At 41.6% G+C, this 26,736-nt stretch overlaps 9 non-coding genes across 9 annotated transcripts; all 9 read left to right on the forward strand.

The window, feature by feature from the left end:
• The first annotated feature begins 1,175 nt into the window (after positions 1-1,175).
• On the forward strand, positions 1,176-1,257 carry Trnas-cga (transfer RNA serine (anticodon CGA)). Its single transcript has one exon. It is a non-coding gene; the product is annotated as a tRNA-Ser (tRNA).
• Positions 1,258-2,121: 864 nt separating this feature from the next.
• Positions 2,122-2,203, forward strand: Trnas-uga (transfer RNA serine (anticodon UGA)). Its single transcript has one exon. It is a non-coding gene; the product is annotated as a tRNA-Ser (tRNA).
• Positions 2,204-5,686: 3,483 nt separating this feature from the next.
• On the forward strand, positions 5,687-5,768 carry Trnas-uga (transfer RNA serine (anticodon UGA)). Its single transcript has one exon. It is a non-coding gene; the product is annotated as a tRNA-Ser (tRNA).
• A 3,472-nt stretch (positions 5,769-9,240) lies between these two features.
• Trnas-uga (transfer RNA serine (anticodon UGA)) lies at positions 9,241-9,322 on the forward strand. The gene has a single exon. It is a non-coding gene; the product is annotated as a tRNA-Ser (tRNA).
• Positions 9,323-11,006: 1,684 nt separating this feature from the next.
• Trnas-uga (transfer RNA serine (anticodon UGA)) lies at positions 11,007-11,088 on the forward strand. Its single transcript has one exon. It is a non-coding gene; the product is annotated as a tRNA-Ser (tRNA).
• A 5,227-nt stretch (positions 11,089-16,315) lies between these two features.
• On the forward strand, positions 16,316-16,397 carry Trnas-uga (transfer RNA serine (anticodon UGA)). The gene has a single exon. It is a non-coding gene; the product is annotated as a tRNA-Ser (tRNA).
• Positions 16,398-20,454: 4,057 nt separating this feature from the next.
• Positions 20,455-20,536, forward strand: Trnas-uga (transfer RNA serine (anticodon UGA)). Its single transcript has one exon. It is a non-coding gene; the product is annotated as a tRNA-Ser (tRNA).
• A 3,918-nt stretch (positions 20,537-24,454) lies between these two features.
• Trnas-cga (transfer RNA serine (anticodon CGA)) lies at positions 24,455-24,536 on the forward strand. The gene has a single exon. It is a non-coding gene; the product is annotated as a tRNA-Ser (tRNA).
• A 79-nt stretch (positions 24,537-24,615) lies between these two features.
• Trnas-uga (transfer RNA serine (anticodon UGA)) lies at positions 24,616-24,697 on the forward strand. The gene has a single exon. It is a non-coding gene; the product is annotated as a tRNA-Ser (tRNA).
• The last annotated feature ends 2,039 nt before the right edge of the window (positions 24,698-26,736 follow it).

A 26,736-nucleotide genomic window follows, 5' to 3' on the forward strand; every position in this document is an offset into this window, starting at 1 on the left:
GTTAAGGCGTTGGACTCGAAATCCAATGGGATATTCCCGCGCAGTTTCGAATCCTGTTCATAGCGTCTTACTTTTAGTTTTGCTATTTAACTAAAGCTGACTTTCTACAAGATAGTTCCTTTACTAGTGAGGGGATATGGGAGAGCTGTGATGGCCGAGTGATTAAGGCGTTGGACTTGAAATCCAATGGGTTATTCCCGCGCAGGTTCGAATCCTGTTCACAGCGTATCTTTTTGCATGTTGTGTGATTAACGTCTTTCTTTTGGCATCTCGTTTGAAAGGCCACTGGTGAATACTGTTGGATGACACAAAATATGACGAAAGACTGGCCCGAGTAAAAAGTAGACAGCTCAACTGTAGAGTGGGAGAAAGAAAATGAAAGAAATCGTAGACAAAATTTAGAAAGTCAGATGAAATGTTTGTTATTTTATTTCCTAAACATTGTGTGCTGTGTATGGACGAGTGTGTCGAGGATAGAATTTGTTATTGTGCATTTGGAATAGTATTGATGTGTCATTTTGAGCTGGTGAAACCCTCCCAAGAAGTTGCTTGAGTCTGTTTGACTTGACTGCCGTGAGTGCTGTGATGGCCGAGTGGTTAAGGCGTTGGACTCGAAATCCAATGGGATATTCCCGCGCAGGTTCGAATCCTGTTCATAGCGTCTTACTTTTAGTTTTGCTATTTAACTAAAGCTGACTTTCTACAAGATAGTTCCTTTACTAGTGAGGGGATATGGGAGAGCTGTGATGGCCGAGTGATTAAGGCGTTGGACTTGAAATCCAATGGGTTATTCCCGCGCAGGTTCGAATCCTGTTCACAGCGTATCTTTTTGCATGTTGTGTGATTAACGTCTTTCTTTTGGCATCTCGTTTGAAAGGCCACTGGTGAATACTGTTGGATGACACAAAATATGACAAAAGACTGGCCCGAGTAAAAAGTAGACAGCTCAACTGTAGAGTGGGAGAAAGAAAATGAAAGAAATCGTAGACAAAATTTAGAAAGTCAGATGAAATGTTTGTTATTTTATTTCCTAAACATTGTGTGCTGTGTATGGACGAGTGTGTCGAGGATAGAATTTGTTATTGTGCATTTGGAATAGTATTGATGTGTCATTTTGAGCTGGTGAAACCCTCCCAAGAAGTTGCTTGAGTCTGTTTGACTTGATTGCCGTGAGTGCTGTGATGGCCGAGTGGTTAAGGCGTTGGACTCGAAATCCAATGGTATATTCCCGCGCAGGTTCGAATCCTGTTCACAGCGTATCTTTTTGCATGTTGTGTGATTAACGTCTTTCTTTTAGTTTTGCTATTTAACTAAAGCTGACTTTCTACAAGATAGTTCCTTTACTAGTGAGGGGATATGGGAGAGCTGTGATGGCCGAGTGGTTAAGGCGTTGGACTTGAAATCCAATGGGTTATTCCCGCGCAGGTTCGAATCCTGTTCATAGCGTCTTACTTTTAGTTTTGCTATTTAACTAAAGCTGACTTTCTACAAGATAGTTCCTTTACTAGTGAGGGGATATGGGAGAGCTGTGATGGCCGAGTGATTAAGGCGTTGGACTTGAAATCCAATGGGTTATTCCCGCGCAGGTTCGAATCCTGTTCACAGCGTATCTTTTTGCATGTTGTGTGATTAACGTCTTTCTTTTGGCATCTCGTTTGAAAGGCCACTGGTGAATACTGTTGGATGACACAAAATATGACGAAAGACTGGCCCGAGTAAAAAGTAGACAGCTCAACTGTAGAGTGGGAGAAAGAAAATGAAAGAAATCGTAGACAAAATTTAGAAAGTCAGATGAAATGTTTGTTAGTTTATTTCCTAAACATTGTGTGCTGTGTATGGACGAGTGTGTCGAGGATAGAATTTGTTATTGTGCATTTGGAATAGTATTGATGTGTCATTTTGAGCTGGTGAAACCCTCCCAAGAAGTTGCTTGAGTCTGTTTGACTTGACTGCCGTGAGTGCTGTAATGGCCGAGTGGTTAAGGCGTTGGACTCGAAATCCAATGGTATATTACCGCGCAGGTTCGAATCCTGTTCATAGCGTCTTACTTTTAGCTTTGCTATTTAACTAAAGCTGACTTTCTACAAGATAGTTCCTTTACTAGTGAGGGGATATGGGAGAGCTGTGATGGCCGAGTGGTTAAGGCGTTGGACTTGAAATCCAATGGGTTATTCCCGCGCAGGTTCGAATCCTGTTCACAGCGTATCTTTTTGCATGTTGTGTGATTAACGTCTTTCTTTTGGCATCTCGTTTGAAAGGCCACTGGTGAATACTGTTGGATGACACAAAATATGACAAAAGACTGGCCCGAGTAAAAAGTAGACAGCTCAAATGAAAGAAAATGAAAGAAATCGTAGACAAAATTTAGAAAGTCAGATGAAATGTTTGTTATTTTATTTCCTAAACATTGTGTGCTGTGTATGGACGAGTGTGTCGAGGATAGAATTTGTTATTGTGCATTTGGAATAGTATTGATGTGTCATTTTGAGCTGGTGAAACCCTCCCAAGAAGTTGCTTGAGTCTGTTTGACTTGACTGCCGTGAGTGCTGTGATGGCCGAGTGGTTAAGGCGTTGGACTCGAAATCCAATGGGATATTCCCGCGCAGGTTCGAATCCTGTTCATAGCGTCTTACTTTTAGTTTTGCTATTTAACTAAAGCTGACTTTCTACAAGATAGTTCCTTTACTAGTGAGGGGATATGGGAGAGCTGTGACGGCCGAGTGGTTAAGGCGTTGGACTCGAAATCCAATGGGTTATTCCCGCGCAGGTTCGAATCCTGTTCACAGCGTATCTTTTTGCATGTTGTGTGATTAACGTCTTTCTTTTGGCATCTCGTTTGAAAGGCCACTGGTGAATACTGTTGGATGACACAAAATATGACGAAAGACTGGCCCGAGTAAAAAGTAGACAGCTCAACTGTAGAGTAGGAGAAAGAAAATGAAAGAAATCGTAGACAAAATTTAGAAAGTCAGATGAAATGTTTGTTATTTTATTTCCTAAACATTGTGTGCTGTGTATGGACGAGTGTGTCGAGGATAGAATTTGTTATTGTGCATTTGGAATAGTATTGATGTGTCATTTTGAGCTGGTGAAACCCTCCCAAGAAGTTGCTTGAGTCTGTTTGACTTGACTGCCGTGAGTGCTGTGATGGCCGAGTGGTTAAGGCGTTGGACTCGAAATCCAATGGGATATTCCCGCGCAGTTTCGAATCCTGTTCATAGCGTCTTACTTTTAGTTTTGCTATTTAACTAAAGCTGACTTTCTACAAGATAGTTCCTTTACTAGTGAGGGGATATGGGAGAGCTGTGATGGCCGAGTGATTAAGGCGTTGGACTTGAAATCCAATGGGTTATTCCCGCGCAGGTTCGAATCCTGTTCACAGCGTATCTTTTTGCATGTTGTGTGATTAACGTCTTTCTTTTGGCATCTCGTTTGAAAGGCCACTGGTGAATACTGTTGGATGACACAAAATATGACGAAAGACTGGCCCGAGTAAAAAGTAGACAGCTCAACTGTAGAGTGGGAGAAAGAAAATGAAAGAAATCGTAGACAAAATTTAGAAAGTCAGATGAAATGTTTGTTATTTTATTTCCTAAACATTGTGTGCTGTGTATGGACGAGTGTGTCGAGGATAGAATTTGTTATTGTGCATTTGGAATAGTATTGATGTGTCATTTTGAGCTGGTGAAACCCTCCCAAGAAGTTGCTTGAGTCTGTTTGACTTGACTGCCGTGAGTGCTGTGATGGCCGAGTGGTTAAGGCGTTGGACTCGAAATCCAATGGGATATTCCCGCGCAGGTTCGAATCCTGTTCATAGCGTCTTACTTTTAGTTTTGCTATTTAACTAAAGCTGACTTTCTACAAGATAGTTCCTTTACTAGTGAGGGGATATGGGAGAGCTGTGACGGCCGAGTGGTTAAGGCGTTGGACTCGAAATCCAATGGGTTATTCCCGCGCAGGTTCGAATCCTGTTCACAGCGTATCTTTTTGCATGTTGTGTGATTAACGTCTTTCTTTTGGCATCTCGTTTGAAAGGCCACTGGTGAATACTGTTGGATGACACAAAATATGACGAAAGACTGGCCCGAGTAAAAAGTAGACAGCTCAACTGTAGAGTAGGAGAAAGAAAATGAAAGAAATCGTAGACAAAATTTAGAAAGTCAGATGAAATGTTTGTTATTTTATTTCCTAAACATTGTGTGCTGTGTATGGACGAGTGTGTCGAGGATAGAATTTGTTATTGTGCATTTGGAATAGTATTGATGTGTCATTTTGAGCTGGTGAAACCCTCCCAAGAAGTTGCTTGAGTCTGTTTGACTTGACTGCCGTGAGTGCTGTGATGGCCGAGTGGTTAAGGCGTTGGACTCGAAATCCAATGGGATATTCCCGCGCAGTTTCGAATCCTGTTCATAGCGTCTTACTTTTAGTTTTGCTATTTAACTAAAGCTGACTTTCTACAAGATAGTTCCTTTACTAGTGAGGGGATATGGGAGAGCTGTGATGGCCGAGTGATTAAGGCGTTGGACTTGAAATCCAATGGGTTATTCCCGCGCAGGTTCGAATCCTGTTCACAGCGTATCTTTTTGCATGTTGTGTGATTAACGTCTTTCTTTTGGCATCTCGTTTGAAAGGCCACTGGTGAATACTGTTGGATGACACAAAATATGACGAAAGACTGGCCCGAGTAAAAAGTAGACAGCTCAACTGTAGAGTGGGAGAAAGAAAATGAAAGAAATCGTAGACAAAATTTAGAAAGTCAGATGAAATGTTTGTTATTTTATTTCCTAAACATTGTGTGCTGTGTATGGACGAGTGTGTCGAGGATAGAATTTGTTATTGTGCATTTGGAATAGTATTGATGTGTCATTTTGAGCTGGTGAAACCCTCCCAAGAAGTTGCTTGAGTCTGTTTGACTTGACTGCCGTGAGTGCTGTGATGGCCGAGTGGTTAAGGCGTTGGACTCGAAATCCAATGGGATATTCCCGCGCAGGTTCGAATCCTGTTCATAGCGTCTTACTTTTAGTTTTGCTATTTAACTAAAGCTGACTTTCTACAAGATAGTTCCTTTACTAGTGAGGGGATATGGGAGAGCTGTGATGGCCGAGTGATTAAGGCGTTGGACTTGAAATCCAATGGGTTATTCCCGCGCAGGTTCGAATCCTGTTCACAGCGTATCTTTTTGCATGTTGTGTGATTAACGTCTTTCTTTTGGCATCTCGTTTGAAAGGCCACTGGTGAATACTGTTGGATGACACAAAATATGACGAAAGACTGGCCCGAGTAAAAAGTAGACAGCTCAACTGTAGAGTGGGAGAAAGAAAATGAAAGAAATCGTAGACAAAATTTAGAAAGTCAGATGAAATGTTTGTTATTTTATTTCCTAAACATTGTGTGCTGTGTATGGACGAGTGTGTCGAGGATAGAATTTGTTATTGTGCATTTGGAATAGTATTGATGTGTCATTTTGAGCTGGTGAAACCCTCCCAAGAAGTTGCTTGAGTCTGTTTCACTTGACTGCCGTGAGTGCTGTGATGGCCGAGTGGTTAAGGCGTTGGACTCGAAATCCAATGGTATATTACCGCGCAGGTTCGAATCCTGTTCATAGCGTCTTACTTTTAGTTTTGCTATTTAACTAAAGCTGACTTTCTACAAGATAGTTCCTTTACTAGTGAGGGGATATGGGAGAGCTGTGATGGCCGAGTGGTTAAGGCGTTGGACTTGAAATCCAATGGGTTATTCCCGCGCAGGTTCGAATCCTGTTCACAGCGTATCTTTTTGCATGTTGTGTGATTAACGTCTTTCTTTTGGCATCTCGTTTGAAAGGCCACTGGTGAATACTGTTGGATGACACAAAATATGACAAAAGACTGGCCCGAGTAAAAAGTAGACAGCTCAAATGAAAGAAAATGAAAGAAATCGTAGACAAAATTTAGAAAGTCAGATGAAATGTTTGTTATTTTATTTCCTAAACATTGTGTGCTGTGTATGGACGAGTGTGTCGAGGATAGAATTTGTTATTGTGCATTTGGAATAGTATTGATGTGTCATTTTGAGCTGGTGAAACCCTCCCAAGAAGTTGCTTGAGTCTGTTTGACTTGACTGCCGTGAGTGCTGTGATGGCCGAGTGGTTAAGGCGTTGGACTCGAAATCCAATGGGATATTCCCGCGCAGGTTCGAATCCTGTTCATAGCGTCTTACTTTTAGTTTTGCTATTTAACTAAAGCTGACTTTCTACAAGATAGTTCCTTTACTAGTGAGGGGATATGGGAGAGCTGTGACGGCCGAGTGGTTAAGGCGTTGGACTCGAAATCCAATGGGTTATTCCCGCGCAGGTTCGAATCCTGTTCACAGCGTATCTTTTTGCATGTTGTGTGATTAACGTCTTTCTTTTGGCATCTCCTTTGAAAGGCCACTGGTGAATACTGTTGGATGACACAAAATATGACAAAAGACTGGCCCGAGTAAAAAGTAGACAGCTCAAATGAAAGAAAATGAAAGAAATCGTAGACAAAATTTAGAAAGTCAGATGAAATGTTTGTTATTTTATTTCCTAAACATTGTGTGCTGTGTATGGACGAGTGTGTCGAGGATAGAATTTGTTATTGTGCATTTGGAATAGTATTGATGTGTCATTTTGAGCTGGTGAAACCCTCCCAAGAAATTGCTTGAGTCTGTTTGACTTGACTGCCGTGAGTGCTGTGATGGCCGAGTGGTTAAGGCGTTGGACTCGAAATCCAATGGGATATTCCCGCGCAGTTTCGAATCCTGTTCATAGCGTCTTACTTTTAGTTTTGCTATTTAACTAAAGCTGACTTTCTACAAGATAGTTCCTTTACTAGTGAGGGGATATGGGAGAGCTGTGATGGCCGAGTGATTAAGGCGTTGGACTTGAAATCCAATGGGTTATTCCCGCGCAGGTTCGAATCCTGTTCACAGCGTATCTTTTTGCATGTTGTGTGATTAACGTCTTTCTTTTGGCATCTCGTTTGAAAGGCCACTGGTGAATACTGTTGGATGACACAAAATATGACGAAAGACTGGCCCGAGTAAAAAGTAGACAGCTCAACTGTAGAGTGGGAGAAAGAAAATGAAAGAAATCGTAGACAAAATTTAGAAAGTCAGATGAAATGTTTGTTATTTTATTTCCTAAACATTGTGTGCTGTGTATGGACGAGTGTGTCGAGGATAGAATTTGTTATTGTGCATTTGGAATAGTATTGATGTGTCATTTTGAGCTGGTGAAACCCTCCCAAGAAGTTGCTTGAGTCTGTTTGACTTGACTGCCGTGAGTGCTGTGATGGCCGAGTGGTTAAGGCGTTGGACTCGAAATCCAATGGGATATTCCCGCGCAGGTTCGAATCCTGTTCATAGCGTCTTACTTTTAGTTTTGCTATTTAACTAAAGCTGACTTTCTACAAGATAGTTCCTTTACTAGTGAGGGGATATGGGAGAGCTGTGACGGCCGAGTGGTTAAGGCGTTGGACTCGAAATCCAATGGGTTATTCCCGCGCAGGTTCGAATCCTGTTCACAGCGTATCTTTTTGCATGTTGTGTGATTAACGTCTTTCTTTTGGCATCTCGTTTGAAAGGCCACTGGTGAATACTGTTGGATGACACAAAATATGACGAAAGACTGGCCCGAGTAAAAAGTAGACAGCTCAACTGTAGAGTAGGAGAAAGAAAATGAAAGAAATCGTAGACAAAATTTAGAAAGTCAGATGAAATGTTTGTTATTTTATTTCCTAAACATTGTGTGCTGTGTATGGACGAGTGTGTCGAGGATAGAATTTGTTATTGTGCATTTGGAATAGTATTGATGTGTCATTTTGAGCTGGTGAAACCCTCCCAAGAAGTTGCTTGAGTCTGTTTGACTTGACTGCCGTGAGTGCTGTGATGGCCGAGTGGTTAAGGCGTTGGACTCGAAATCCAATGGGATATTCCCGCGCAGTTTCGAATCCTGTTCATAGCGTCTTACTTTTAGTTTTGCTATTTAACTAAAGCTGACTTTCTACAAGATAGTTCCTTTACTAGTGAGGGGATATGGGAGAGCTGTGATGGCCGAGTGATTAAGGCGTTGGACTTGAAATCCAATGGGTTATTCCCGCGCAGGTTCGAATCCTGTTCACAGCGTATCTTTTTGCATGTTGTGTGATTAACGTCTTTCTTTTGGCATCTCGTTTGAAAGGCCACTGGTGAATACTGTTGGATGACACAAAATATGACGAAAGACTGGCCCGAGTAAAAAGTAGACAGCTCAACTGTAGAGTGGGAGAAAGAAAATGAAAGAAATCGTAGACAAAATTTAGAAAGTCAGATGAAATGTTTGTTATTTTATTTCCTAAACATTGTGTGCTGTGTATGGACGAGTGTGTCGAGGATAGAATTTGTTATTGTGCATTTGGAATAGTATTGATGTGTCATTTTGAGCTGGTGAAACCCTCCCAAGAAGTTGCTTGAGTCTGTTTGACTTGACTGCCGTGAGTGCTGTGATGGCCGAGTGGTTAAGGCGTTGGACTCGAAATCCAATGGGATATTCCCGCGCAGGTTCGAATCCTGTTCATAGCGTCTTACTTTTAGTTTTGCTATTTAACTAAAGCTGACTTTCTACAAGATAGTTCCTTTACTAGTGAGGGGATATGGGAGAGCTGTGATGGCCGAGTGATTAAGGCGTTGGACTTGAAATCCAATGGGTTATTCCCGCGCAGGTTCGAATCCTGTTCACAGCGTATCTTTTTGCATGTTGTGTGATTAACGTCTTTCTTTTGGCATCTCGTTTGAAAGGCCACTGGTGAATACTGTTGGATGACACAAAATATGACGAAAGACTGGCCCGAGTAAAAAGTAGACAGCTCAACTGTAGAGTGGGAGAAAGAAAATGAAAGAAATCGTAGACAAAATTTAGAAAGTCAGATGAAATGTTTGTTATTTTATTTCCTAAACATTGTGTGCTGTGTATGGACGAGTGTGTCGAGGATAGAATTTGTTATTGTGCATTTGGAATAGTATTGATGTGTCATTTTGAGCTGGTGAAACCCTCCCAAGAAGTTGCTTGAGTCTGTTTCACTTGACTGCCGTGAGTGCTGTGATGGCCGAGTGGTTAAGGCGTTGGACTCGAAATCCAATGGTATATTACCGCGCAGGTTCGAATCCTGTTCATAGCGTCTTACTTTTAGTTTTGCTATTTAACTAAAGCTGACTTTCTACAAGATAGTTCCTTTACTAGTGAGGGGATATGGGAGAGCTGTGATGGCCGAGTGGTTAAGGCGTTGGACTTGAAATCCAATGGGTTATTCCCGCGCAGGTTCGAATCCTGTTCACAGCGTATCTTTTTGCATGTTGTGTGATTAACGTCTTTCTTTTGGCATCTCGTTTGAAAGGCCACTGGTGAATACTGTTGGATGACACAAAATATGACAAAAGACTGGCCCGAGTAAAAAGTAGACAGCTCAAATGAAAGAAAATGAAAGAAATCGTAGACAAAATTTAGAAAGTCAGATGAAATGTTTGTTATTTTATTTCCTAAACATTGTGTGCTGTGTATGGACGAGTGTGTCGAGGATAGAATTTGTTATTGTGCATTTGGAATAGTATTGATGTGTCATTTTGAGCTGGTGAAACCCTCCCAAGAAGTTGCTTGAGTCTGTTTGACTTGACTGCCGTGAGTGCTGTGATGGCCGAGTGGTTAAGGCGTTGGACTCGAAATCCAATGGGATATTCCCGCGCAGGTTCGAATCCTGTTCATAGCGTCTTACTTTTAGTTTTGCTATTTAACTAAAGCTGACTTTCTACAAGATAGTTCCTTTACTAGTGAGGGGATATGGGAGAGCTGTGACGGCCGAGTGGTTAAGGCGTTGGACTCGAAATCCAATGGGTTATTCCCGCGCAGGTTCGAATCCTGTTCACAGCGTATCTTTTTGCATGTTGTGTGATTAACGTCTTTCTTTTGGCATCTCCTTTGAAAGGCCACTGGTGAATACTGTTGGATGACACAAAATATGACAAAAGACTGGCCCGAGTAAAAAGTAGACAGCTCAAATGAAAGAAAATGAAAGAAATCGTAGACAAAATTTAGAAAGTCAGATGAAATGTTTGTTATTTTATTTCCTAAACATTGTGTGCTGTGTATGGACGAGTGTGTCGAGGATAGAATTTGTTATTGTGCATTTGGAATAGTATTGATGTGTCATTTTGAGCTGGTGAAACCCTCCCAAGAAATTGCTTGAGTCTGTTTGACTTGACTGCCGTGAGTGCTGTGATGGCCGAGTGGTTAAGGCGTTGGACTCGAAATCCAATGGGATATTCCCGCGCAGTTTCGAATCCTGTTCATAGCGTCTTACTTTTAGTTTTGCTATTTAACTAAAGCTGACTTTCTACAAGATAGTTCCTTTACTAGTGAGGGGATATGGGAGAGCTGTGATGGCCGAGTGATTAAGGCGTTGGACTTGAAATCCAATGGGTTATTCCCGCGCAGGTTCGAATCCTGTTCACAGCGTATCTTTTTGCATGTTGTGTGATTAACGTCTTTCTTTTGGCATCTCGTTTGAAAGGCCACTGGTGAATACTGTTGGATGACACAAAATATGACGAAAGACTGGCCCGAGTAAAAAGTAGACAGCTCAACTGTAGAGTGGGAGAAAGAAAATGAAAGAAATCGTAGACAAAATTTAGAAAGTCAGATGAAATGTTTGTTATTTTATTTCCTAAACATTGTGTGCTGTGTATGGACGAGTGTGTCGAGGATAGAATTTGTTATTGTGCATTTGGAATAGTATTGATGTGTCATTTTGAGCTGGTGAAACCCTCCCAAGAAGTTGCTTGAGTCTGTTTGACTTGACTGCCGTGAGTGCTGTGATGGCCGAGTGGTTAAGGCGTTGGACTCGAAATCCAATGGTATATTACCGCGCAGGTTCGAATCCTGTTCATAGCGTCTTACTTTTAGTTTTGCTATTTAACTAAAGCTGACTTTCTACAAGATAGTTCCTTTACTAGTGAGGGGATATGGGAGAGCTGTGATGGCCGAGTGGTTAAGGCGTTGGACTTGAAATCCAATGGGTTATTCCCGCGCAGGTTCGAATCCTGTTCACAGCGTATCTTTTTGCATGTTGTGTGATTAACGTCTTTCTTTTGGCATCTCGTTTGAAAGGCCACTGGTGAATACTGTTGGATGACACAAAATATGACAAAAGACTGGCCCGAGTAAAAAGTAGACAGCTCAACTGTAGAGTGGGAGAAAGAAAATGAAAGAAATCGTAGACAAAATTTAGAAAGTCAGATGAAATGTTTGTTATTTTATTTCCTAAACATTGTGTGCTGTGTATGGACGAGTGTGTCGAGGATAGAATTTGTTATTGTGCATTTGGAATAGTATTGATGTGTCATTTTGAGCTGGTGAAACCCTCCCAAGAAGTTGCTTGAGTCTGTTTGACTTGACTGCCGTGAGTGCTGTGATGGCCGAGTGGTTAAGGCGTTGGACTCGAAATCCAATGGGATATTCCCGCGCAGTTTCGAATCCTGTTCATAGCGTCTTACTTTTAGTTTTGCTATTTAACTAAAGCTGACTTTCTACAAGATAGTTCCTTTACTAGTGAGGGGATATGGGAGAGCTGTGACGGCCGAGTGGTTAAGGCGTTGGACTCGAAATCCAATGGGTTATTCCCGCGCAGGTTCGAATCCTGTTCACAGCGTATCTTTTTGCATGTTGTGTGATTAACGTCTTTCTTTTGGCATCTCCTTTGAAAGGCCACTGGTGAATACTGTTGGATGACACAAAATATGACAAAAGACTGGCCCGAGTAAAAAGTAGACAGCTCAAATGAAAGAAAATGAAAGAAATCGTAGACAAAATTTAGAAAGTCAGATGAAATGTTTGTTATTTTATTTCCTAAACATTGTGTGCTGTGTATGGACGAGTGTGTCGAGGATAGAATTTGTTATTGTGCATTTGGAATAGTATTGATGTGTCATTTTGAGCTGGTGAAACCCTCCCAAGAAGTTGCTTGAGTCTGTTTGACTTGACTGCCGTGAGTGCTGTGATGGCCGAGTGGTTAAGGCGTTGGACTCGAAATCCAATGGGATATTCCCGCGCAGGTTCGAATCCTGTTCATAGCGTCTTACTTTTAGTTTTGCTATTTAACTAAAGCTGACTTTCTACAAGATAGTTCCTTTACTAGTGAGGGGATATGGGAGAGCTGTGATGGCCGAGTGATTAAGGCGTTGGACTTGAAATCCAATGGGTTATTCCCGCGCAGGTTCGAATCCTGTTCACAGCGTATCTTTTTGCATGTTGTGTGATTAACGTCTTTCTTTTGGCATCTCGTTTGAAAGGCCACTGGTGAATACTGTTGGATGACACAAAATATGACGAAAGACTGGCCCGAGTAAAAAGTAGACAGCTCAACTGTAGAGTAGGAGAAAGAAAATGAAAGAAATCGTAGACAAAATTTAGAAAGTCAGATGAAATGTTTGTTATTTTATTTCCTAAACATTGTGTGCTGTGTATGGACGAGTGTGTCGAGGATAGAATTTGTTATTGTGCATTTGGAATAGTATTGATGTGTCATTTTGAGCTGGTGAAACCCTCCCAAGAAGTTGCTTGAGTCTGTTTGACTTGACTGCCGTGAGTGCTGTGATGGCCGAGTGGTTAAGGCGTTGGACTCGAAATCCAATGGTATATTACCGCGCAGGTTCGAATCCTGTTCATAGCGTCTTACTTTTAGTTTTGCTATTTAACTAAAGCTGACTTTCTACAAGATAGTTCCTTTACTAGTGAGGGGATATGGGAGAGCTGTGACGGCCGAGTGGTTAAGGCGTTGGACTTGAAATCCAATGGGTTATTCCCGCGCAGGTTCGAATCCTGTTCACAGCGTATCTTTTTGCATGTTGTGTGATTAACGTCTTTCTTTTGGCATCTCGTTTGAAAGGCCACTGGTGAATACTGTTGGATGACACAAAATATGTCAAAAGACTGGCCCGAGTAAAAAGTAGACAGCTCAACTGAAAGAAAATGAAAGAAATCGTAGACAAAATTTAGAAAGTCAGATGAAATGTTTGTTATTTTATTTCCTAAACATTGTGTGCTGTGTATGGACGAGTGTGTCGAGGATAGAATTTGTTATTGTGCATTTGGAATAGTATTGATGTGTCATTTTGAGCTGGTGAAACCCTCCCAAGAAGTTGCTTGAGTCTGTATGACTTGACTGCCGTGAGTGCTGTGATGGCCGAGTGGTTAAGGCGTTGGACTCGAAATCCAATGGTATATTCCCGCGCAGTTTCGAATCCTGTTCATAGCGTCTTACTTTTAGTTTTGCTATTTAACTAAAGCTGACTTTCTACAAGATAGTTCCTTTACTAGTGAGGGGATATGGGAGAGCTGTGACGGCCGAGTGGTTAAGGCGTTGGACTCGAAATCCAATGGGTTATTCCCGCGCAGGTTCGAATCCTGTTCACAGCGTATCTTTTTGCATGTTGTGTGATTAACGTCTTTCTTTTGGCATCTCCTTTGAAAGGCCACTGGTGAATACTGTTGGATGACACAAAATATGACAAAAGACTGGCCCGAGTAAAAAGTAGACAGCTCAAATGAAAGAAAATGAAAGAAATCGTAGACAAAATTTAGAAAGTCAGATGAAATGTTTGTTATTTTATTTCCTAAACATTGTGTGCTGTGTATGGACGAGTGTGTCGAGGATAGAATTTGTTATTGTGCATTTGGAATAGTATTGATGTGTCATTTTGAGCTGGTGAAACCCTCCCAAGAAATTGCTTGAGTCTGTTTGACTTGACTGCCGTGAGTGCTGTGATGGCCGAGTGGTTAAGGCGTTGGACTCGAAATCCAATGGGATATTCCCGCGCAGGTTCGAATCCTGTTCATAGCGTCTTACTTTTAGTTTTGCTATTTAACTAAAGCTGACTTTCTACAAGATAGTTCCTTTACTAGTGAGGGGATATGGGAGAGCTGTGATGGCCGAGTGATTAAGGCGTTGGACTTGAAATCCAATGGGTTATTCCCGCGCAGGTTCGAATCCTGTTCACAGCGTATCTTTTTGCATGTTGTGTGATTAACGTCTTTCTTTTGGCATCTCGTTTGAAAGGCCACTGGTGAATACTGTTGGATGACACAAAATATGACGAAAGACTGGCCCGAGTAAAAAGTAGACAGCTCAACTGTAGAGTAGGAGAAAGAAAATGAAAGAAATCGTAGACAAAATTTAGAAAGTCAGATGAAATGTTTGTTATTTTATTTCCTAAACATTGTGTGCTGTGTATGGACGAGTGTGTCGAGGATAGAATTTGTTATTGTGCATTTGGAATAGTATTGATGTGTCATTTTGAGCTGGTGAAACCCTCCCAAGAAGTTGCTTGAGTCTGTTTGACTTGACTGCCGTGAGTGCTGTGATGGCCGAGTGGTTAAGGCGTTGGACTCGAAATCCAATGGTATATTACCGCGCAGGTTCGAATCCTGTTCATAGCGTCTTACTTTTAGTTTTGCTATTTAACTAAAGCTGACTTTCTACAAGATAGTTCCTTTACTAGTGAGGGGATATGGGAGAGCTGTGACGGCCGAGTGGTTAAGGCGTTGGACTTGAAATCCAATGGGTTATTCCCGCGCAGGTTCGAATCCTGTTCACAGCGTATCTTTTTGCATGTTGTGTGATTAACGTCTTTCTTTTGGCATCTCGTTTGAAAGGCCACTGGTGAATACTGTTGGATGACACAAAATATGTCAAAAGACTGGCCCGAGTAAAAAGTAGACAGCTCAACTGAAAGAAAATGAAAGAAATCGTAGACAAAATTTAGAAAGTCAGATGAAATGTTTGTTATTTTATTTCCTAAACATTGTGTGCTGTGTATGGACGAGTGTGTCGAGGATAGAATTTGTTATTGTGCATTTGGAATAGTATTGATGTGTCATTTTGAGCTGGTGAAACCCTCCCAAGAAGTTGCTTGAGTCTGTATGACTTGACTGCCGTGAGTGCTGTGATGGCCGAGTGGTTAAGGCGTTGGACTCGAAATCCAATGGTATATTCCCGCGCAGTTTCGAATCCTGTTCATAGCGTCTTACTTTTAGTTTTGCTATTTAACTAAAGCTGACTTTCTACAAGATAGTTCCTTTACTAGTGAGGGGATATGGGAGAGCTGTGACGGCCGAGTGGTTAAGGCGTTGGACTCGAAATCCAATGGGTTATTCCCGCGCAGGTTCGAATCCTGTTCACAGCGTATCTTTTTGCATGTTGTGTGATTAACGTCTTTCTTTTGGCATCTCCTTTGAAAGGCCACTGGTGAATACTGTTGGATGACACAAAATATGACAAAAGACTGGCCCGAGTAAAAAGTAGACAGCTCAAATGAAAGAAAATGAAAGAAATCGTAGACAAAATTTAGAAAGTCAGATGAAATGTTTGTTATTTTATTTCCTAAACATTGTGTGCTGTGTATGGACGAGTGTGTCGAGGATAGAATTTGTTATTGTGCATTTGGAATAGTATTGATGTGTCATTTTGAGCTGGTGAAACCCTCCCAAGAAATTGCTTGAGTCTGTTTGACTTGACTGCCGTGAGTGCTGTGATGGCCGAGTGGTTAAGGCGTTGGACTCGAAATCCAATGGGATATTCCCGCGCAGGTTCGAATCCTGTTCATAGCGTCTTACTTTTAGTTTTGCTATTTAACTAAAGCTGACTTTCTACAAGATAGTTCCTTTACTAGTGAGGGGATATGGGAGAGCTGTGATGGCCGAGTGATTAAGGCGTTGGACTTGAAATCCAATGGGTTATTCCCGCGCAGGTTCGAATCCTGTTCACAGCGTATCTTTTTGCATGTTGTGTGATTAACGTCTTTCTTTTGGCATCTCGTTTGAAAGGCCACTGGTGAATACTGTTGGATGACACAAAATATGACGAAAGACTGGCCCGAGTAAAAAGTAGACAGCTCAACTGTAGAGTGGGAGAAAGAAAATGAAAGAAATCGTAGACAAAATTTAGAAAGTCAGATGAAATGTTTGTTAGTTTATTTCCTAAACATTGTGTGCTGTGTATGGACGAGTGTGTCGAGGATAGAATTTGTTATTGTGCATTTGGAATAGTATTGATGTGTCATTTTGAGCTGGTGAAACCCTCCCAAGAAGTTGCTTGAGTCTGTTTGACTTGACTGCCGTGAGTGCTGTGATGGCCGAGTGGTTAAGGCGTTGGACTCGAAATCCAATGGTATATTACCGCGCAGGTTCGAATCCTGTTCATAGCGTCTTACTTTTAGTTTTGCTATTTAACTAAAGCTGACTTTCTACAAGATAGTTCCTTTACTAGTGAGGGGATATGGGAGAGCTGTGATGGCCGAGTGGTTAAGGCGTTGGACTTGAAATCCAATGGGTTATTCCCGCGCAGGTTCGAATCCTGTTCACAGCGTATCTTTTTGCATGTTGTGTGATTAACGTCTTTCTTTTGGCATCTCGTTTGAAAGGCCACTGGTGAATACTGTTGGATGACACAAAATATGACAAAAGACTGGCCCGAGTAAAAAGTAGACAGCTCAACTGTAGAGTGGGAGAAAGAAAATGAAAGAAATCGTAGACAAAATTTAGAAAGTCAGATGAAATGTTTGTTAGTTTATTTCCTAAACATTGTGTGCTGTGTATGGACGAGTGTGTCGAGGATAGAATTTGTTATTGTGCATTTGGAATAGTATTGATGTGTCATTTTGAGCTGGTGAAACCCTCCCAAGAAGTTGCTTGAGTCTGTTTGACTTGACTGCCGTGAGTGCTGTGATGGCCGAGTGGTTAAGGCGTTGGACTCGAAATCCAATGGGATATTCCCGCGCAGGTTCGAATCCTGTTCATAGCGTCTTACTTTTAGTTTTGCTATTTAACTAAAGCTGACTTTCTACAAGATAGTTCCTTTACTAGTGAGGGGATATGGGAGAGCTGTGACGGCCGAGTGGTTAAGGCGTTGGACTCGAAATCCAATGGGTTATTCCCGCGCAGGTTCGAATCCTGTTCACAGCGTATCTTTTTGCATGTTGTGTGATTAACGTCTTTCTTTTGGCATCTCGTTTGAAAGGCCACTGGTGAATACTGTTGGATGACACAAAATATGACAAAAGACTGGCCCGAGTAAAAAGTAGACAGCTCAACTGTAGAGTGGGAGAAAGAAAATGAAAGAAATCGTAGACAAAATTTAGAAAGTCAGATGAAATGTTTGTTATTTTATTTCCTAAACATTGTGTGCTGTGTATGGACGAGTGTGTCGAGGATAGAATTTGTTATTGTGCATTTGGAATAGTATTGATGTGTCATTTTGAGCTGGTGAAACCCTCCCAAGAAGTTGCTTGAGTCTGTTTGACTTGACTGCCGTGAGTGCTGTGATGGCCGAGTGGTTAAGGCGTTGGACTCGAAATCCAATGGGATATTCCCGCGCAGTTTCGAATCCTGTTCATAGCGTCTTACTTTTAGTTTTGCTATTTAACTAAAGCTGACTTTCTACAAGATAGTTCCTTTACTAGTGAGGGGATATGGGAGAGCTGTGACGGCCGAGTGGTTAAGGCGTTGGACTCGAAATCCAATGGGTTATTCCCGCGCAGGTTCGAATCCTGTTCACAGCGTATCTTTTTGCATGTTGTGTGATTAACGTCTTTCTTTTGGCATCTCCTTTGAAAGGCCACTGGTGAATACTGTTGGATGACACAAAATATGACAAAAGACTGGCCCGAGTAAAAAGTAGACAGCTCAAATGAAAGAAAATGAAAGAAATCGTAGACAAAATTTAGAAAGTCAGATGAAATGTTTGTTATTTTATTTCCTAAACATTGTGTGCTGTGTATGGACGAGTGTGTCGAGGATAGAATTTGTTATTGTGCATTTGGAATAGTATTGATGTGTCATTTTGAGCTGGTGAAACCCTCCCAAGAAGTTGCTTGAGTCTGTTTGACTTGACTGCCGTGAGTGCTGTGATGGCCGAGTGGTTAAGGCGTTGGACTCGAAATCCAATGGGATATTCCCGCGCAGGTTCGAATCCTGTTCATAGCGTCTTACTTTTAGTTTTGCTATTTAACTAAAGCTGACTTTCTACAAGATAGTTCCTTTACTAGTGAGGGGATATGGGAGAGCTGTGATGGCCGAGTGATTAAGGCGTTGGACTTGAAATCCAATGGGTTATTCCCGCGCAGGTTCGAATCCTGTTCACAGCGTATCTTTTTGCATGTTGTGTGATTAACGTCTTTCTTTTGGCATCTCGTTTGAAAGGCCACTGGTGAATACTGTTGGATGACACAAAATATGACGAAAGACTGGCCCGAGTAAAAAGTAGACAGCTCAACTGTAGAGTAGGAGAAAGAAAATGAAAGAAATCGTAGACAAAATTTAGAAAGTCAGATGAAATGTTTGTTATTTTATTTCCTAAACATTGTGTGCTGTGTATGGACGAGTGTGTCGAGGATAGAATTTGTTATTGTGCATTTGGAATAGTATTGATGTGTCATTTTGAGCTGGTGAAACCCTCCCAAGAAGTTGCTTGAGTCTGTTTGACTTGACTGCCGTGAGTGCTGTGATGGCCGAGTGGTTAAGGCGTTGGACTCGAAATCCAATGGTATATTACCGCGCAGGTTCGAATCCTGTTCATAGCGTCTTACTTTTAGTTTTGCTATTTAACTAAAGCTGACTTTCTACAAGATAGTTCCTTTACTAGTGAGGGGATATGGGAGAGCTGTGACGGCCGAGTGGTTAAGGCGTTGGACTTGAAATCCAATGGGTTATTCCCGCGCAGGTTCGAATCCTGTTCACAGCGTATCTTTTTGCATGTTGTGTGATTAACGTCTTTCTTTTGGCATCTCGTTTGAAAGGCCACTGGTGAATACTGTTGGATGACACAAAATATGTCAAAAGACTGGCCCGAGTAAAAAGTAGACAGCTCAAATGAAAGAAAATGAAAGAAATCGTAGACAAAATTTAGAAAGTCAGATGAAATGTTTGTTATTTTATTTCCTAAACATTGTGTGCTGTGTATGGACGAGTGTGTCGAGGATAGAATTTGTTATTGTGCATTTGGAATAGTATTGATGTGTCATTTTGAGCTGGTGAAACCCTCCCAAGAAGTTGCTTGAGTCTGTTTGACTTGACTGCCGTGAGTGCTGTGATGGCCGAGTGGTTAAGGCGTTGGACTCGAAATCCAATGGTATATTCCCGCGCAGTTTCGAATCCTGTTCATAGCGTCTTACTTTTAGTTTTGCTATTTAACTAAAGCTGACTTTCTACAAGATAGTTCCTTTACTAGTGAGGGGATATGGGAGAGCTGTGACGGCCGAGTGGTTAAGGCGTTGGACTCGAAATCCAATGGGTTATTCCCGCGCAGGTTCGAATCCTGTTCACAGCGTATCTTTTTGCATGTTGTGTGATTAACGTCTTTCTTTTGGCATCTCCTTTGAAAGGCCACTGGTGAATACTGTTGGATGACACAAAATATGACAAAAGACTGGCCCGAGTAAAAAGTAGACAGCTCAAATGAAAGAAAATGAAAGAAATCGTAGACAAAATTTAGAAAGTCAGATGAAATGTTTGTTATTTTATTTCCTAAACATTGTGTGCTGTGTATGGACGAGTGTGTCGAGGATAGAATTTGTTATTGTGCATTTGGAATAGTATTGATGTGTCATTTTGAGCTGGTGAAACCCTCCCAAGAAATTGCTTGAGTCTGTTTGACTTGACTGCCGTGAGTGCTGTGATGGCCGAGTGGTTAAGGCGTTGGACTCGAAATCCAATGGGATATTCCCGCGCAGGTTCGAATCCTGTTCATAGCGTCTTACTTTTAGTTTTGCTATTTAACTAAAGCTGACTTTCTACAAGATAGTTCCTTTACTAGTGAGGGGATATGGGAGAGCTGTGATGGCCGAGTGATTAAGGCGTTGGACTTGAAATCCAATGGGTTATTCCCGCGCAGGTTCGAATCCTGTTCACAGCGTATCTTTTTGCATGTTGTGTGATTAACGTCTTTCTTTTGGCATCTCGTTTGAAAGGCCACTGGTGAATACTGTTGGATGACACAAAATATGACGAAAGACTGGCCCGAGTAAAAAGTAGACAGCTCAACTGTAGAGTGGGAGAAAGAAAATGAAAGAAATCGTAGACAAAATTTAGAAAGTCAGATGAAATGTTTGTTAGTTTATTTCCTAAACATTGTGTGCTGTGTATGGACGAGTGTGTCGAGGATAGAATTTGTTATTGTGCATTTGGAATAGTATTGATGTGTCATTTTGAGCTGGTGAAACCCTCCCAAGAAGTTGCTTGAGTCTGTTTGACTTGACTGCCGTGAGTGCTGTGATGGCCGAGTGGTTAAGGCGTTGGACTCGAAATCCAATGGTATATTACCGCGCAGGTTCGAATCCTGTTCATAGCGTCTTACTTTTAGTTTTGCTATTTAACTAAAGCTGACTTTCTACAAGATAGTTCCTTTACTAGTGAGGGGATATGGGAGAGCTGTGATGGCCGAGTGGTTAAGGCGTTGGACTTGAAATCCAATGGGTTATTCCCGCGCAGGTTCGAATCCTGTTCACAGCGTATCTTTTTGCATGTTGTGTGATTAACGTCTTTCTTTTGGCATCTCGTTTGAAAGGCCACTGGTGAATACTGTTGGATGACACAAAATATGACAAAAGACTGGCCCGAGTAAAAAGTAGACAGCTCAACTGTAGAGTGGGAGAAAGAAAATGAAAGAAATCGTAGACAAAATTTAGAAAGTCAGATGAAATGTTTGTTAGTTTATTTCCTAAACATTGTGTGCTGTGTATGGACGAGTGTGTCGAGGATAGAATTTGTTATTGTGCATTTGGAATAGTATTGATGTGTCATTTTGAGCTGGTGAAACCCTCCCAAGAAGTTGCTTGAGTCTGTTTGACTTGACTGCCGTGAGTGCTGTGATGGCCGAGTGGTTAAGGCGTTGGACTCGAAATCCAATGGGATATTCCCGCGCAGGTTCGAATCCTGTTCATAGCGTCTTACTTTTAGTTTTGCTATTTAACTAAAGCTGACTTTCTACAAGATAGTTCCTTTACTAGTGAGGGGATATGGGAGAGCTGTGACGGCCGAGTGGTTAAGGCGTTGGACTCGAAATCCAATGGGTTATTCCCGCGCAGGTTCGAATCCTGTTCACAGCGTATCTTTTTGCATGTTGTGTGATTAACGTCTTTCTTTTGGCATCTCGTTTGAAAGGCCACTGGTGAATACTGTTGGATGACACAAAATATGACGAAAGACTGGCCCGAGTAAAAAGTAGACAGCTCAACTGTAGAGTGGGAGAAAGAAAATGAAAGAAATCGTAGACAAAATTTAGAAAGTCAGATGAAATGTTTGTTAGTTTATTTCCTAAACATTGTGTGCTGTGTATGGACGAGTGTGTCGAGGATAGAATTTGTTATTGTGCATTTGGAATAGTATTGATGTGTCATTTTGAGCTGGTGAAACCCTCCCAAGAAGTTGCTTGAGTCTGTTTGACTTGACTGCCGTGAGTGCTGTGATGGCCGAGTGGTTAAGGCGTTGGACTCGAAATCCAATGGTATATTACCGCGCAGGTTCGAATCCTGTTCATAGCGTCTTACTTTTAGCTTTGCTATTTAACTAAAGCTGACTTTCTACAAGATAGTTCCTTTACTAGTGAGGGGATATGGGAGAGCTGTGATGGCCGAGTGGTTAAGGCGTTGGACTTGAAATCCAATGGGTTATTCCCGCGCAGGTTCGAATCCTGTTCACAACGTATCTTTTTGCATGTTGTGTGATTAACGTCTTTCTTTTGGCATCTCGTTTGAAAGGCCACTGGTGAATACTGTTGGATGACACAAAATATGACAAAAGACTGGCCCGAGTAAAAAGTAGACAGCTCAAATGAAAGAAAATGAAAGAAATCGTAGACAAAATTTAGAAAGTCAGATGAAATGTTTGTTATTTTATTTCCTAAACATTGTGTGCTGTGTATGGACGAGTGTGTCGAGGATAGAATTTGTTATTGTGCATTTGGAATAGTATTGATGTGTCATTTTGAGCTGGTGAAACCCTCCCAAGAAGTTGCTTGAGTCTGTTTGACTTGACTGCCGTGAGTGCTGTGATGGCCGAGTGGTTAAGGCGTTGGACTCGAAATCCAATGGGATATTCCCGCGCAGTTTCGAATCCTGTTCATAGCGTCTTACTTTTAGTTTTGCTATTTAACTAAAGCTGACTTTCTACAAGATAGTTCCTTTACTAGTGAGGGGATATGGGAGAGCTGTGATGGCCGAGTGATTAAGGCGTTGGACTTGAAATCCAATGGGTTATTCCCGCGCAGGTTCGAATCCTGTTCACAGCGTATCTTTTTGCATGTTGTGTGATTAACGTCTTTCTTTTGGCATCTCCTTTGAAAGGCCACTGGTGAATACTGTTGGATGACACAAAATATGACGAAAGACTGGCCCGAGTAAAAAGTAGACAGCTCAACTGTAGAGTGGGAGAAAGAAAATGAAAGAAATCGTAGACAAAATTTAGAAAGTCAGATGAAATGTTTGTTATTTTATTTCCTCAACATTGTGTGCTGTGTATGGACGAGTGTGTCGAGGATAGAATTTGTTATTGTGCATTTGGAATAGTATTGATGTGTCATTTTGAGCTGGTGAAACCCTCCCAAGAAGTTGCTTGAGTCTGTTTGACTTGACTGCCGTGAGTGCTGTGATGGCCGAGTGGTTAAGGCGTTGGACTCGAAATCCAATGGGATATTCCCGCGCAGTTTCGAATCCTGTTCATAGCGTCTTACTTTTAGTTTTGCTATTTAACTAAAGCTGACTTTCTACAAGATAGTTCCTTTACTAGTGAGGGGATATGGGAGAGCTGTGATGGCCGAGTGATTAAGGCGTTGGACTTGAAATCCAATGGGTTATTCCCGCGCAGGTTCGAATCCTGTTCACAGCGTATCTTTTTGCATGTTGTGTGATTAACGTCTTTCTTTTGGCATCTCGTTTGAAAGGCCACTGGTGAATACTGTTGGATGACACAAAATATGACGAAAGACTGGCCCGAGTAAAAAGTAGACAGCTCAACTGTAGAGTGGGAGAAAGAAAATGAAAGAAATCGTAGACAAAATTTAGAAAGTCAGATGAAATGTTTGTTATTTTATTTCCTAAACATTGTGTGCTGTGTATGGACGAGTGTGTCGAGGATAGAATTTGTTATTGTGCATTTGGAATAGTATTGATGTGTCATTTTGAGCTGGTGAAACCCTCCCAAGAAGTTGCTTGAGTCTGTTTGACTTGACTGCCGTGAGTGCTGTGATGGCCGAGTGGTTAAGGCGTTGGACTCGAAATCCAATGGGATATTCCCGCGCAGTTTCGAATCCTGTTCATAGCGTCTTACTTTTAGTTTTGCTATTTAACTAAAGCTGACTTTCTACAAGATAGTTCCTTTACTAGTGAGGGGATATGGGAGAGCTGTGATGGCCGAGTGATTAAGGCGTTGGACTTGAAATCCAATGGGTTATTCCCGCGCAGGTTCGAATCCTGTTCACAGCGTATCTTTTTGCATGTTGTGTGATTAACGTCTTTCTTTTGGCATCTCCTTTGAAAGGCCACTGGTGAATACTGTTGGATGACACAAAATATGACGAAAGACTGGCCCGAGTAAAAAGTAGACAGCTCAACTGTAGAGTGGGAGAAAGAAAATGAAAGAAATCGTAGACAAAATTTAGAAAGTCAGATGAAATGTTTGTTATTTTATTTCCTAAACATTGTGTGCTGTGTATGGACGAGTGTGTCGAGGATAGAATTTGTTATTGTGCATTTGGAATAGTATTGATGTGTCATTTTGAGCTGGTGAAACCCTCCCAAGAAGTTGCTTGAGTCTGTTTGACTTGACTGCCGTGAGTGCTGTGATGGCCGAGTGGTTAAGGCGTTGGACTCGAAATCCAATGGGATATTCCCGCGCAGGTTCGAATCCTGTTCATAGCGTCTTACTTTTAGTTTTGCTATTTAACTAAAGCTGACTTTCTACAAGATAGTTCCTTTACTAGTGAGGGGATATGGGAGAGCTGTGATGGCCGAGTGATTAAGGCGTTGGACTTGAAATCCAATGGGTTATTCCCGCGCAGGTTCGAATCCTGTTCACAGCGTATCTTTTTGCATGTTGTGTGATTAACGTCTTTCTTTTGGCATCTCGTTTGAAAGGCCACTGGTGAATACTGTTGGATGACACAAAATATGACGAAAGACTGGCCCGAGTAAAAAGTAGACAGCTCAACTGTAGAGTGGGAGAAAGAAAATGAAAGAAATCGTAGACAAAATTTAGAAAGTCAGATGAAATGTTTGTTATTTTATTTCCTCAACATTGTGTGCTGTGTATGGACGAGTGTGTCGAGGATAGAATTTGTTATTGTGCATTTGGAATAGTATTGATGTGTCATTTTGAGCTGGTGAAACCCTCCCAAGAAGTTGCTTGAGTCTGTTTGACTTGACTGCCGTGAGTGCTGTGATGGCCGAGTGGTTAAGGCGTTGGACTCGAAATCCAATGGTATTTTACCGCGCAGGTTCGAATCCTGTTCATAGCGTCTTACTTTTAGTTTTGCTATTTAACTAAAGCTGACTTTCTACAAGATAGTTCCTTTACTAGTGAGGGGATATGGGAGAGCTGTGATGGCCGAGTGGTTAAGGCGTTGGACTTGAAATCCAATGGGTTATTCCCGCGCAGGTTCGAATCCTGTTCACAGCGTATCTTTTTGCATGTTGTGTGATTAACGTCTTTCTTTTGGCATCTCGTTTGAAAGGCCACTGGTGAATACTGTTGGATGACACAAAATATGACAAAAGACTGGCCCGAGTAAAAAGTAGACAGCTCAAATGAAAGAAAATGAAAGAAATCGTAGACAAAATTTAGAAAGTCAGATGAAATGTTTGTTATTTTATTTCCTAAACATTGTGTGCTGTGTATGGACGAGTGTGTCGAGGATAGAATTTGTTATTGTGCATTTGGAATAGTATTGATGTGTCATTTTGAGCTGGTGAAACCCTCCCAAGAAGTTGCTTGAGTCTGTTTGACTTGACTGCCGTGAGTGCTGTGATGGCCGAGTGGTTAAGGCGTTGGACTCGAAATCCAATGGGATATTCCCGCGCAGTTTCGAATCCTGTTCATAGCGTCTTACTTTTAGTTTTGCTGTTTAACTAAAGCTGACTTTCTACAAGATAGTTCCTTTACTAGTGAGGGGATATGGGAGAGCTGTGACGGCCGAGTGGTTAAGGCGTTGGACTCGAAATCCAATGGGTTATTCCCGCGCAGGTTCGAATCCTGTTCACAGCGTATCTTTTTGCATGTTGTGTGATTAACGTCTTTCTTTTGGCATCTCGTTTGAAAGGCCACTGGTGAATACTGTTGGATGACACAAAATATGACAAAAGACTGGCCCGAGTAAAAAGTAGACAGCTCAAATGAAAGAAAATGAAAGAAATCGTAGACAAAATTTAGAAAGTCAGATGAAATGTTTGTTATTTTATTTCCTAAACATTGTGTGCTGTGTATGGACGAGTGTGTCGAGGATAGAATTTGTTATTGTGCATTTGGAATAGTATTGATGTGTCATTTTGAGCTGGTGAAACCCTCCCAAGAAGTTGCTTGAGTCTGTTTGACTTGACTGCCGTGAGTGCTGTGATGGCCGAGTGGTTAAGGCGTTGGACTCGAAATCCAATGGGATATTCCCGCGCAGGTTCGAATCCTGTTCATAGCGTCTTACTTTTAGTTTTGCTGTTTAACTAAAGCTGACTTTCTACAAGATAGTTCCTTTACTAGTGAGGGGATATGGGAGAGCTGTGACGGCCGAGTGGTTAAGGCGTTGGACTCGAAATCCAATGGGTTATTCCCGCGCAGGTTCGAATCCTGTTCACAGCGTATCTTTTTGCATGTTGTGTGATTAACGTCTTTCTTTTGGCATCTCGTTTGAAAGGCCACTGGTGAATACTGTTGGATGACACAAAATATGACGAAAGACTGGCCCGAGTAAAAAGTAGACAGCTCAACTGTAGAGTGGGAGAAAGAAAATGAAAGAAATCGTAGACAAAATTTAGAAAGTCAGATGAAATGTTTGTTAGTTTATTTCCTAAACATTGTGTGCTGTGTATGGACGAGTGTGTCGAGGATAGAATTTGTTATTGTGCATTTGGAATAGTATTGATGTGTCATTTTGAGCTGGTGAAACCCTCCCAAGAAGTTGCTTGAGTCTGTTTGACTTGACTGCCGTGAGTGCTGTGATGGCCGAGTGGTTAAGGCGTTGGACTCGAAATCCAATGGGATATTCCCGCGCAGGTTCGAATCCTGTTCATAGCGTCTTACTTTTAGTTTTGCTGTTTAACTAAAGCTGACTTTCTACAAGATAGTTCCTTTACTAGTGAGGGGATATGGGAGAGCTGTGACGGCCGAGTGGTTAAGGCGTTGGACTCGAAATCCAATGGGTTATTCCCGCGCAGGTTCGAATCCTGTTCACAGCGTATCTTTTTGCATGTTGTGTGATTAACGTCTTTCTTTTGGCATCTCGTTTGAAAGGCCACTGGTGAATACTGTTGGATGACACAAAATATGACGAAAGACTGGCCCGAGTAAAAAGTAGACAGCTCAACTGTAGAGTGGGAGAAAGAAAATGAAAGAAATCGTAGACAAAATTTAGAAAGTCAGATGAAATGTTTGTTAGTTTATTTCCTAAACATTGTGTGCTGTGTATGGACGAGTGTGTCGAGGATAGAATTTGTTATTGTGCATTTGGA

This window comes from Haliotis asinina, chromosome 5 (assembly GCF_037392515.1).
Source record: "Haliotis asinina isolate JCU_RB_2024 chromosome 5, JCU_Hal_asi_v2, whole genome shotgun sequence".
Taxonomy (NCBI): domain Eukaryota; kingdom Metazoa; phylum Mollusca; class Gastropoda; order Lepetellida; family Haliotidae; genus Haliotis; species Haliotis asinina.